A 12,949-nucleotide genomic window follows, 5' to 3' on the forward strand; every position below is an offset into this window, starting at 1 on the left:
AACGCCGGTTCACCAAAACCTAACACGTTGCATGAAAATGTCTATTCCAATGAAATTTTTGATGGAAATGTTCTTGGTCTCCTGCCAGCTCGCCCGCTTTTCCCAGCTCTCAGCTCCCCGGCATCTCACCTGGAACGGTGCCAGAAAGTCAAGTTTCTCCCCGTTCCTGGCCTGCTTGGCAGACTGCCAGGAGGGATGGGAGTCTGGGCTCCCGAAAGTGGACAAGAAACCTTATACATGCACATACAACCCTACACTTACTCTCACAGGTCATTTAAATCCATGTCAGTTCATTCAAACTAAAGGGTTGTGTTTGGGGTTTTTTTTTTACATAGAGGGTCTTTTAAATATGACCCTCCTATGGAAAATTTCTCATGTCGGAATTTTAATTCCAACTCGCGACTGAGAAAGAAAAAAAAAAAAATTGGGGAATATGAAAAATCTTCCTTATAAGGGGAATACTGGTTCCTGTGCAACTGCATGTTGCACTATTGTCACTGAGGCTATCAACAGCTCCATCTGCTTCTCTTTTTCATTGCATAACGAGATCTATATTTGTAACAGGTACGGTGTTTACACACTTAGCCTTAACAAAACAAGATAATATTTTTAGAGCTTTTGTAAATATTTATTTTAAAAATTCCTCTTAAGCCACCTTATATAAGGCAGGCAATCTTTTCTTGGTCACTAAGTGGACTGAGGGGATAGAGAGTTTCAATGTTTTTGGCTGAATAATAAAGAGAAAATAGGCACATATACTGAAATTCTGACTGAGAGGGCCCTGAAGCAGGGGCACTGTAATGTACTTTTCCATAGCCTCACTTCATGCACTGCAAGCTGCTCAGTTGCTTATTATATGTAAGTAAATAAATAAACTTCAATCACACTGTGTTAGGTAGTTTCTGACTGGGGGGATGTGTTCACATCTGGGACAAAAAGTACTTGATTCAAGTAGCCATTAATGAATTCCTTTTCTGACCATTCTTAGTACCTTGGATTAGCATAACAAAGACTCTTTAGGACATCAGTAGTCAATGCAGTTTATTTTTAAATTGAGAAGATGGGATTTATAGTAATAGATACAGTTCTTACTGCTTCACCGAGGAAAGGTTCCTGAGTAGAATTCCACTTCTGTGTAAAATCACTTTTTCATCATCAAATCTGAGCCTCACTGCCAGTCTGTGAAAGAAGTGTTGTTCTCGTAATAATGGGAAACTGGTAATGTCCTGTATAAGATGCTAAAATTTCTATTAAACAGAGAAAATTCCTGAGTTTGTTAAAAAAAGGGGAAAAAACATTGAACTTTTTTTCTTTTGAGGGGATAATTGTGTAGTAGTGCAGGAGGCTGCACTTTCACAAATGTGATCTGATGTTGCTCCCTCTGTCTTTTTATTCAGAAGTGATAAAGTGTGAATGATCATCAGAATGTTCCTGAATTAATGATAGCATTGTACATCCAAATATTTGTAAAAGGCTTAGACAAAGCACACTATTAGACTCACTAAACATTAATTCGAGGTGTTGAAGAATTTTATTGTGCTGGGAGTTAACTTTGAATCCTCTAAATGTGCACGGGTTTGCCCTTCTTGTACTTACACTGAAGAAGATTCCATGGCTTGCAAGCAGCAGAAGAAAGTGGGTAAAGAATTTATTGGCAGAAACTTTAGTTCAGTCCTAAAAACTGTTGTCTCCCTGGCTGTGGCTGCACAGAATCCCAGGATCCCTCCCTGGCATCAGCCTTGGCATCAGTCTATCCCTGAGAAGGAGAAATGGGGATGAGTGTGTGTGTGTATACCCAGCAGGACTGAGCAATTCAAAGCAAACCTGTGAAGGGAAAATAATAAATACAATCACAAACTTTTTAATTGGTTTCCAATTAAATGTTCCTTGCTAGAAATGATGCAATGGCAACCTGTATGTTCCCTTGCTTTCTAATGCCCCCAAACTGAGCTCTCAGTTGCCCCTCTCTAACCTCCCAATCTTTTTGCAAAGGAGAGCAGAAGGGCCTCTCCACAAAGCAATCCTGCTTTATTTGACTCATTGGGGTGAGAGGAAGAAGGGAGGGGGTCGCAGCACATATCACACTGCAAATACAATTCAACATGTGCAGTGAAGTGACAGCTGAATTCTTCAGGTCTTTATGTCACAGAGTCAGTGCTGGACTGTGGTGTGTAAGCAAAGACATCTCATACTCGTTTCTGACTGGAGTTCTCTAAGAGCAACAGTCTCACTGAGGGGGGGAAAGTCAGCTCAGCTCTCTGGAAAATAGAACATTGGCCCTGACTCCTCTCTACCTTGCAATAAGTGAAGCTCAGCTCTTTACCACAACACCAAACTGGCCTCCCTCCACTATTCCAGGCTCTCACAGCTGCTCTCTGGCAGAACAAGAAAATTCTGTTTTTCATATAGAAGTGCATCATCTAAGGTTTTGAACTTTTGTCCGTTCATTCAGACATAGTGTAACACATTTCTCTGACTGATCTCTGGATGTGGTAAGAGCCTCAGAGAAGGCTGTGCTTGAAAATTTCTATCTGAATCCAAGTCTTTGACCATTTCTCTCCCCATAATATTGAGGTACTGAAACAAGTAAGTCCACGGAAAAAAATTGCCCTCACAGTATTTCAGGGTGCTGGTTTTGGGTCAGCTGAGAGAAAGATACAATTGTGTTGTGCAGTGCATGTTGTGCTATTTGTTTTCATAAGGAGGCTGATTTTCTTAATACAAACAAAAAGTTTGAGGTCACACTCAAGGTGTTTCTGTTCCCATTGTACCAGTCTTCCTGACAATTTCTATTAGCTCCTCAAATTGTAGGACCTCAGATTAACAGGGAAATCACCCTTATTCAGAAGTACACATCCTGGTGTATTCTTTAAAACCAGGGATGGACAAAGACAAGAAACAGGGATTCCTAACTCCATATGCTGAATTGGGCTGAGCCCAATGGGCCTGTGTAGAAGGTAGATTCTCAGATATTTGGGGGTTCAGGAACACAGTCAGTGCTGGGCCTGGGGACTGAGAGGCAGCAGAGCAGAGCAGCTACAGAAATCAGAGCTATGGATTCAGGCTTGGATTTTTATAGGAGCCTGTGTAAGTAAGGGCATCTCTCTTCTAGTCCATCATGGATACCTACTATAAGTTTTATTTCCTGCTATCCATCTCTCTCCATTCGCTGCCATAAACTGGACCTGATTTCTTGATCTATCTCTCTGTAACCATCTACCTTGCCCCCTGAAAGCTGATTACAATAAGTAAATTAAACTGTGTGCAGTGGTGTATTGTCCCATCAGATGGCACAGATGAGTTCTACAGCCTCCTTGGAGTCACCCAAATCAACTATTAATAGCTGCTTTTCATGTAAGAATTCCAAGGCGGTTCAGTTTTCCTTTGGTCGTAAGATATTCTGGAGGGGTTTTTTTTTCTTTCTTTCTGAAATTGTTGTGCTGTTTTCGGTACTTAAGAGACAGACTCCAAACGAAGCAGCCATTCCTAACCTATGCAGACAAAGGGAGTGGTTCCCTTAGCAACAGGAACCATGTGGAGGTTCTCAGAGAGCTCTCTTTTCCCCCTACTCGTGTTTTCTTTTAACTCAACATTTTGCACAGCATCTTGCATGGAGACTCCGACAGCTGGGCTGGAGGCAAACAGTTCTTCCTGCTCTGGCTAAGCAGTGCTCGGAGGGCAATTGTTCCACGCTCATCAGACTGAAAAAATGATAACCATGGGTAAGTGAACTGGCACACAATCAGAGTTCACGCTGAGGAGGGGGAAAGTTTACTGGCTGGCAACCACAAGTGGCCAGCACTTCCCAGTAGGGCATGTATGTTTGAAACAGGGGTGCTGGTGTGATGCTTGCCTTGTTTACTGGGAGGGTTGCACGTCTGCTTTTAGCATTTCAGGGGTTTGGAAACATTAGCACAACTGGGTTCTGGTCCTTAGCATGCTGCTGACTTCTTTTCTAGCCCTGGACATCTCACCTCTCTGTTTTCCTTCCTCATCCACCAAAAGGATATGATATGCCAGGAGGACCTGGAAAGGGCTGTAAAGTACTGTAGGAATAGACCAGACTGCTTGTGAAAATCATGTTTGCTTTTGAAGTTGATGGCAAGGTGTGCAGAACCTGAGATAAAGTATTGATCTTCTATTGCAGATTTAACCGAATTAACTTTTCTGTAGATAGATCTCCTTGCTTTTCTTCATAGTGCACAAGAGGTGTGTACATGTAGTGTTTGTACATGTATGTTTATATGTAGAAAAATTTGTCTGTGCTGATGTATAAATAAGAGAAATAGAGCAGTTTATTTCCCCCAAAATAGCTACAGCATTGATAAAGTAGTAGCTGTGATTCAGTGAAATCCAGCATACTATAAAATAATAAAATTTAATTTTTGTGTGTATTGAAATAAACACTTCATCTGCTGAACCTAAAGTGTTATGTATTACCAGAGCTCTTGCCAGTCTCAGTTAGAAAAGCCTAATACATAAACTCCATAAGTTTGTAGTCATTTAATCTAAAAAGAGACATCTGAATTATTCCAGTTTTAAGTCAGTTTATTTTGTGGGGGATGAATTAGTCTCTCAGTTCTTCCTACTTTAATGTACAAAGTTCCTGCAGTCACAATTTTTCATCATATTTGAATTAAAATTCGGGCACCCAAGTCCATCTTTTGCCAGATGATGCAGCACACTGACCATTTGGGTGCAGGCTCCCTCTGACTGCACACTCCCAGACGAGTCTCCCGGTGTCGCAGTGGGTGCATTTCCCACCACAGGCAACTTAGTTGTTCGTCTTTCAGCTGTGACACTGCAGGAAAAAGGAGTTGTTGGTGCCTGCACGCACAGAGCAGCTGCACAAGTGTCACACACCACCTCTCCTGGTGTGTGCTGTCAATAATAACGTACTGTCCTTACTTTTCCTATTCCCCACACAACACTAACCTGCAGATCACTTGCTATGTGCTTGTACTGCTGAGCTTTTCCTGGGTGATCACAGGTTCCAACAGTCACAACACCCCCTTTTGCGTGGGGATTGACAATTTGTCTCTGAGCTCCAATTTAAATCAAGAAAAATTGCCACGTTTGCACCTTTATGAATAATATTAGCTTTTGTGCTTGAATAAAGATGAAGGCAATAATGAGTCACTCTAATTGTTTCCCTTTTCTGTCTGTGCTTATATTTCCATCTTGTTATGCCCTACTTCAAACAATATTACTGCTTGAATCAGTGACACCAGCTAAGGTACAGGATTAAAATACTGTACATTTAGTAAACGGTGTTTGAGTTCCTAATTACAATTTGGCATGTACATTTTGCAATATGTGAAGAAAATCCTGGATTTATCGTGTGGGGGGGGGTTTAACCAAGGATTTTAAGTCATCGCAGATTGATCTTCTTAATTTCTTCCCCCGTCCCCATTTGGTGTCTAGTTCTGCAGTTCTGTAGTTTTTCCTTGTTTGACATTTACATTTTTGGGTAGAGTTTATTTTCAATTTTCATTCAGATGAACAAAAATGTCAGTACTTTTGCCAGGCCTGCTGTTAGAGATTTTGTATGAATAAACCCCTGAGAGCACTTTTAGTTACCTCACATTTACTGAGTCTGTCCTGTTATCAGCATTAGTTATAGCCTGCCTTTCATCCAAGCATTTGAAGTGCACTGCACACGTAAATGAAGCCTTCCCAGAAATTTGGAGACAAGGAAGTAACACCAAGGGATCACTTCATCCAGAAACTAAGTAAATAACAAGAATTATAATAATATAGAGAAGTGCTGCATGTCTTAGAAAAGGCAGCAAAGATCTAATGTAGAATAAGCAGATCAGATTGATGGCAACAGCTATTTCAATTTCTTAATGCTTTACACATAGGACACATATATATACACTAAGCTGAAACAGGAGAAAAAGTGGAAGTTAGTCTTAAAGATTAAAGAAATGAATGATGATTGACCTATAGGAAGAGTTATGAGAAGCTGATTTATGTGGCTGGCAGCCAAGGAGTTGGCAAAGTTTCATGCTTTTAGCAAGAGGGATAATCTCATACAGATCAAATATCAGGATCTTACCATTTTTATATAGTATATGGTTTTTCAACACCAAGTAAAAGACAAGGCTTATAATGTGAGTAATTCTTTGATCAATCTGATTTACTCATTAAAAGATCAGCAGGTATAAGTCCTCCAAGACACCTCTAGATAAAAGACAGATCATATATCAGCTTGTGCATGGCTCATGGCTTTTTATATGGTAGCCCTGAAAAGAGGACTCGTGTGATGGTCTGGTGTGGTGCTGCCCCTTGCAACCTGCTTTCACTTGTCTGATTCCTCCCTAAAATCCATCACTATTCCATGAAGGTAGGCAGTGGGCATCCTCTTCACTAAAAGCTTTTCAGCATCTTTTGCTGGAAGAGCCAGAAAACCTAGGAATTGTGTATGGTCCTTACACAGGTGTTTCCAACCCTAGAACTGGTCTGGCTTTTTCAGAGAGCCTTAAAGGATTTGAGAAGCCAGGACTAGTCACCACCAATAGTGTGTGGCTGGAGCTGCAGGCTTCATGCTCATGTCATATAAGTCCTGATTGGGGATTGTCTACTTTGCAGACTTTGTGTTGTGGCCAGAGAGATGTATGTGGATCAAATACTGATTAATCTGTGGGACTAATGGCCCAGCTACTTGCTTGTTAGATGGAGGCTCTGAAAGCAGACAAATCACCCCAAATCTTTCCTTGCCCCAACATCCCACTCAGTCATGTTGTACCGCTGAGCCAACCACAGTTCCTGCTGCAGCACATGTAAGAGCAGTGTGCTCTGACTGACAGAGGGAACAGCAGCTGTGAAAACACTGCAGCAGTGGGCTTAGCTTGTTCCAGGTTGATGAGAAGGCAAACTCTCCAAAGCCCCCTGAGAGTGCTCTGGTTTCTAAGGTGTACTAAATCCAGTCCTTTCACATCTTCATTGCTGGTGTCGCCCTTGCTACCTCATTTATGACAAAATTTGCTGTAATCACATTATGTTGGCTTGATGTGTAGGCACTCAGGCACACTGAAAAAACAACTGGAAAGTGTTGGAGCCCAAAGATTTATTTTACTGAAAAAAGCATATTCCCCAGCAATTAAGATGTAAAACTAACAATGTGATGTGCTGAAAAACGTAAAGGCAATGAGCAGCACACTTCTGAAGTGCAAGAGTAGGTGGGACATCTGAAAGTGTTCAGCAAGGAGTTTGGATAAAAAAACCTCACCTCAAAGCCTTTTCAAACTCACAAACATCACACATACAAGAAGTCTTGGATTAATGTTTCTTCTCTCCTCCTGAATGTTATCAATACAGTTTTAATGGATCACCCTATGGAGAATCAGTATTACTTCCTTATGCCCTGCTTTTATTAATTCTCTAGCCATGGGATTTGTGGAGCTGTTATCTCTTCTTCCTATGACAAGCTGGTTTTACTTTTTCTTTTATCTGAAACAAGTCCATCATTGATTTTGTGGCCTGCTTTTGTGTCATCTTGGAGCCTGTGCAAAGGATCATCTCATAGATTATTTGGATTGGGATTTTTCTGTACTAGTAAACCTTGAGAGTTTGGTGTGCATTTTGGAGGAAGGTCCTGGAAATTCAGTATGAGCTTGAAGTTGATGTCTAAACTTGCCTTCCCCAGAGACATATCAGAAATGCATCTAGAGCAGCTCTGAGGTCAGGGTTAGTGTCCTGCCCTAAGGCAGAGGGTGCGCTGGGAAAGATGCAAATCTGCAGAGGGATCCTAAAACACTCTTTGCTAAATATTTTAGGGCTAATGTCTCCTTTGCCTTTTGCCTCCTGACAATGCTGAAATTAATGATCTTTGGATTTAAATTTCACATGGAGTCAAGCTGAGATGATGTACCTGAATCCAAGTTCCTTCTAAACACAGAGTTGCTGCAGCTTTTGTTCCGAGCTAATCCTTGTGTGAATCATATGGCAACGCTCAGCAGGCCTGGGCTCCTGAAGATGTTCCTTTGAGGTCAGCAATTGTCTCAAGCAAATATTTGCCACTTCATAAATCTCTGCTTGTATAGGCTGGATTCTATAGCCTCTCTTTTTGGGCAGTGCAAAATTGTACAATAGCCATCATGCATCACCAGGGGAGTAACAAATTCTTTTGGAAAGGGAGAGTGGATACTCAGACTGAAACACAATGTTTTTTCGTAGCCAAACTAAGTTTCAGATCAGTCAAACTGTCACTTGAAACAGAAATTTCAGGTCCAACATTTTAATGACCAAAGTTATATGTTGTAGCAGTTGACATGTGCAGCCAGTGCACTTTTGAAAAGCAAAGGGAAAGTTTGAAATATTTCGCTGAATGTATGATTATAGTGCTTGGGGAAGTTTATGTAAGACTATTTAAAATGATGACTATATTTCAAAAATTGTTATAATGAAGTGTATCAAATTTGTTCAGAAGTTAATGTTGAGTTAGAGTTCCCATTTAGCCATTTGTTCCTCTTAAATATATATATATCACTAGGCATTTTATATATGGAAAATTTGATCTATGGTCATTGCAAAAGGATATGGAAAATAACTGGCCAGTTTTATTGGATTCTGTCTGGTGTGACAATACTTTTTGGCTCACAAGTGGAAGTAATCATTCAATTTTTATTTAATATATAGCCAGAAAGTTATTCTTTAAAATAATCAACATAGCATTTTACTTTGTTTGAGTTGGAATTTCAACCAGATGATGGTTGTTAGGGACTTTTGAGAACTAAAAGGGTTAATACAGTATAAAATAGCCCACATCTAATTAGTTAACGTTGATTATTTTAGAAATTACCTCTCTTGTGTAAATCCTTCTGTATAACCTGACTGCTTTCCACTGCTGGAACTGTGTACAAAGAAACCCCAAGACATCACTGGGCACCTGAATGTCTCTATGTTGTTTATTTACAGTGTTCTTCAGATTTCTGACACAATGTTACATGACTTGGACTGATGCTGCCTGAACTTGACCGTTGTGGTCAGTTTGGGATTAAAAACAAATGCCATAACAGCCATATCATCTTATATAAAGTATATTTTTTATCATTATCTGCATCTATTTCAAGCATTTGGGACAGCAAGTGGCTGCCTGAGTGTTCAGAGGGGCAAGGAATGAGCCTCAGCTCTGACATGTTTCAGCACTACCAAATCCAGTTGAACTCCTGCAGTTTATATCAGCTAAGGAATGGTTCCTTGTAGCAGTACATTACAAAATAACTTGATTTCATCTGGATAACAATAGGAAGCTGAAAATTGCAACACTTGATGTCTTACAGCTAAGCCTGTATTTTTACTTCACGCCACGCCACGGACACGATTTTTTAAAGCATTTTTAAATTCTGTAGGATGATGGGAAGATGAAGCTTTGGAGAACACACCAGATTCTGAGAAACGTAGGAGAAAAACAGGATGGAGGGAAAGATTGGTGCAAGGATTTGAAATTTCTTTCATTTTGTCACTGCTTATCTGCAGTTTGGGGACAGCCATTGCTCCAGACAGCTCCCATCCCGTCTTGTTATTGTCCCTATCGACCAACAGTAGCTCCTTGCTATTTTCTATTTAAGGGAATGAAACAGGATGGCAAAAGCATTTCTCCAGTTAATATCTGCTGTCGTGTTCATAGGGCTCTTTATTCAAACTCACAGTATGCCTTAGTTAAGCTGTGAAAGGGCTGTTATTTCCACGGAGCACTGTCAGCCCTCACAGCCTGATTATAGTGCCAGTTAGGATTAGATTCAGATTCATCATTTGAGAGGCAAAGAACTGGGATAGAGAGAGGAGAGATGCTATGGGAGGATGGTAGTGGGAAAAGTGAAATATTTTAGCCTGTTATCCTCTAGTCTACCTGGCTCTTGCAGGCAGAGGTGGCCAAGTGAAGTTTAAACAAACTTCATAACATGTAGCTAAACATCAGTTATAGGTATTAATTAACTCCCTGTCTCTGCTATTTTGTTATGAACCTCTGTCCACTTTCTAGCCTGCTTTTCATTAGGTTGACTAATAGTGGACTTTTAAATGAATTAAACACTAAGTGCCCTGCAGGAACGTGTGGAGAGCAGAGAGGTGACAGCAATGCACTGCTTTAGTGGGAGCCAGAAGCTGCATGTTGAGAGTAACTGTGGTCATTGTTGCAGGGGATTTTATTTTATTTCATTTGAAAAGTTTTACTGAGCTTAATATTGCTGCTGAGAAAGGTGATGTTTTAGACTTCGTATTTCAGTTGTTGACTGAAATATGTTGACTAAACACACACTATTTAGTTGTAAACTGAGCAAACTCTCTGTAAACCACGTCTCAGTCCTTACTCTTTCAAACACCTACTCACGGCTCTTACCTCATCAAAACCAGCTATTTATGCATATAAATGTGTTGATTGGCTTTTCTTGCTTTCTACCAATGAGGTAGAAAGACTCCTGCTTTCAGGACACTGATGGATTTATTCATGTTACCAATAAAATACGTAAGGTACCCCAGGCCTTTCAAAGTGCCCAGCCAGCTTTATTGGGGCTTTTATCCTGCTCACAAAGTTTGCCTTACAGGACCAGGTTTCAACACTGATAGACTTCTCAACAAGTGGCTGGATTGTTTAATTCATGTTAGTTAGGCCCTTACATTTCTTAAAGAGGGTTCTTAGATTTATCTTAGAATTTCAAATTAATATTATAAAAGGGTTTTGTTGGGACAGAAAGGGAACATAATCCCAAAGCCTCTAAAATTAATGGAAGTATTTAGCTGATTTCAATGAGCTTTGAATTTAACTGTCAAAGGATGGTTCAGAGAATTAATTAGCTTATTTAAATAGAAACCACATTTATGAAACTGATAATAAGTTTTTCTGTCTTGCTAAAAACCACATGGTCTTCAGGATCAGAATCCTGAAATATTCAGTACCCAGTAATGGAGCTGAAATAGTAGCTCCTACTGCATTTTACTCTTTTTTTTTTTGCTCTTAGAGATTGAAATTATTTATAAAACCCAAGACACCCAAGTGGTCAAACATGGGAATGGGACTAAGGAGGGTCAGCTGCTAATCATGCCTCTAACACTTTGTAGCTAAACCCAGAGATAACTATCATCCCTTCTGTTTCCTCTGTGTCTTATTTATTTATAGTGAAAACTTGAAAAGGAAAGTATTCTCTCTTGCTAAGTGTTTGTAGAGCACGCAGCCCCACTTTCAGTAGGGGCCTCTTGATACTGTAGTAATAAAAATAAACAATTAACACCCAGAATAATTGCTTTAATTAGATGGTTTAGAGCTGACCAACTTCTGATTATGGTAGAAATGTGCCATGCTGGCTGCTGTACAGGGGACAGAATAACTGGTTTGTGTCCTTAAGCTTGCCAACAAGAGTCTTTTGAACTGGAGTTATTAACCTTTATTCCCCCTGAACTGAAATGCAATACCAGTGTGGTAACAAACAGAACAAAAATGCAAGCCATGTGTCCATGCATTACTAAATGGTTTTATTCTGAAAAAACCCCCAGCAAAATCTATTACATTAGGGATCTCCACAGATCATAATTCAGTCCTGGTTCTCAACACATTCTCTATCATTTTCTTCATGCTTCCGTATCGCAAGATTAAGAGCAATTTCCTTAAGATCCAGAATTTTTCTCATTTCTGGAAGTTCTGATTTATGTTCATAGTTCTCCGCTTTGTAGAGTTGAGAAAAAAAAATTGTTCACAGCTGGTCATTTGTAAAGTTCTGATTTGCAATGGGTGAAAGTTTTTAGGGTCAGGCTGGATGGAGCTCCGAGCAACCCGGTCTAGTGGAAGGTGTCCCTGCACATGGCAGGGGGTTGGAACAAGAGGAACTTTAAGGTACCTTCCAACTCAAACCATTCTAAGGTTCCATGATTTTTACTAAATTCGTGTTGTTAATTTTCAGTAGTTCAGTGCTACAACACAAAATGTGCCCCATGTTTGGTAAAGGTGGAAGGCTGGAGAGAAACACCTTGGGTTTGTCCAAAGATTTACTGGAATCCTCTGCTGTGCCTTTCTTTCTGCTGAGACCAAGGAAATTCTTGCAGACAATAAAAAAACACACTCAGGGTTAGAAGTGTAGAGTAAATCAGATAAATTATTTCCTTCCCCTAAGAAACATGAATAGTTTGTACAAGATTCTACAGGTGAAATTCATCATTAATGGTTTCCTGTTCTTTGGTTAAATCTGAAACAGGAATGCAGAGCTTCCGAAAGTTCTCACTCATAGTGTCTCACTGTGACCACTGAGAAGGGCTTCCACCATCCCTGGGACAACCTTCCTTGTGTGTGAGGCAGCTCAGAGGGCATTTCATAAAATAAGACCCTGTTCTTCTGAACAAAGAGTATTTTAAAACAGTGGCTTTCAGAAATCTGTCTTTCTTGGGAATCACTTCATTTTTTGATTTAAAAGTTGGACTCAGAGATTTGTACAGGAAGAACTGGATTATTAACATGCAAAACTAGGCACCAGCAGACACATAATATACCTGTCTCAAGGTATTTTTGAAATGCCACCTAAAGTGGTTAATAGCTAATAGAAAAACTCTGCAGAGGAAGCTGGGGTGTCAGATTCTGTGTGCTAGCACATGCAGCAACTCTGTGTGGTCACTTTGAACACTCAGAACCAGACAATTTATTCCACTTTCTAAAGATTTGGGGTATAGTGAGCAGATTAACACAGGGAATTACTTCTGTAACTTTATATCCCAGTGTAATTTGAAGTAACTTCCTGGATAGACAAATGCAACAGAAAATGAAACAGAAGTAGAGGAACAGGCAGAAGCCAAGCAAAGCCCAGTTTGCAATCCAGACTGTGAAGCTGGAAGAAAAAAACAGTTTCCATCTGGCTGAACATAAAGGAAACACGACCCATAAAAGGGGATATTGAGATCTCCTACAGGTTCAAACGAGGACAGCTCTGCATCCTTAGAGAAGCCATGACCAAACTTGTAT

General features: G+C 40.1%; 1 protein-coding gene across 3 annotated transcripts in view; it reads left to right on the forward strand.

Annotated features, from left to right (window-relative positions):
- The window catches only part of ANKFN1 (ankyrin repeat and fibronectin type III domain containing 1), a 125,395-nt gene that overhangs the window by 17,428 nt on the left and 95,018 nt on the right, over positions 1 to 12,949 (forward strand). Inside the window, exon 1 of one of the 3 annotated variants that reach the window (XM_032706778.1) lies at positions 3,528 to 3,722. The exons of the other annotated variants lie outside the window; for them this stretch is intronic. The gene's annotated coding sequence lies outside the window, so the exon portion shown is untranslated. Of the gene's footprint in view, positions 1 to 3,527; positions 3,723 to 12,949 lie in introns of those variants that run through there. 3 annotated transcript variants of the gene reach the window in all.

This window comes from Chiroxiphia lanceolata, chromosome 19 (genome assembly GCF_009829145.1).
Source record: "Chiroxiphia lanceolata isolate bChiLan1 chromosome 19, bChiLan1.pri, whole genome shotgun sequence".
In the NCBI taxonomy this organism is placed as follows: Eukaryota; Metazoa; Chordata; class Aves; order Passeriformes; family Pipridae; genus Chiroxiphia; species Chiroxiphia lanceolata.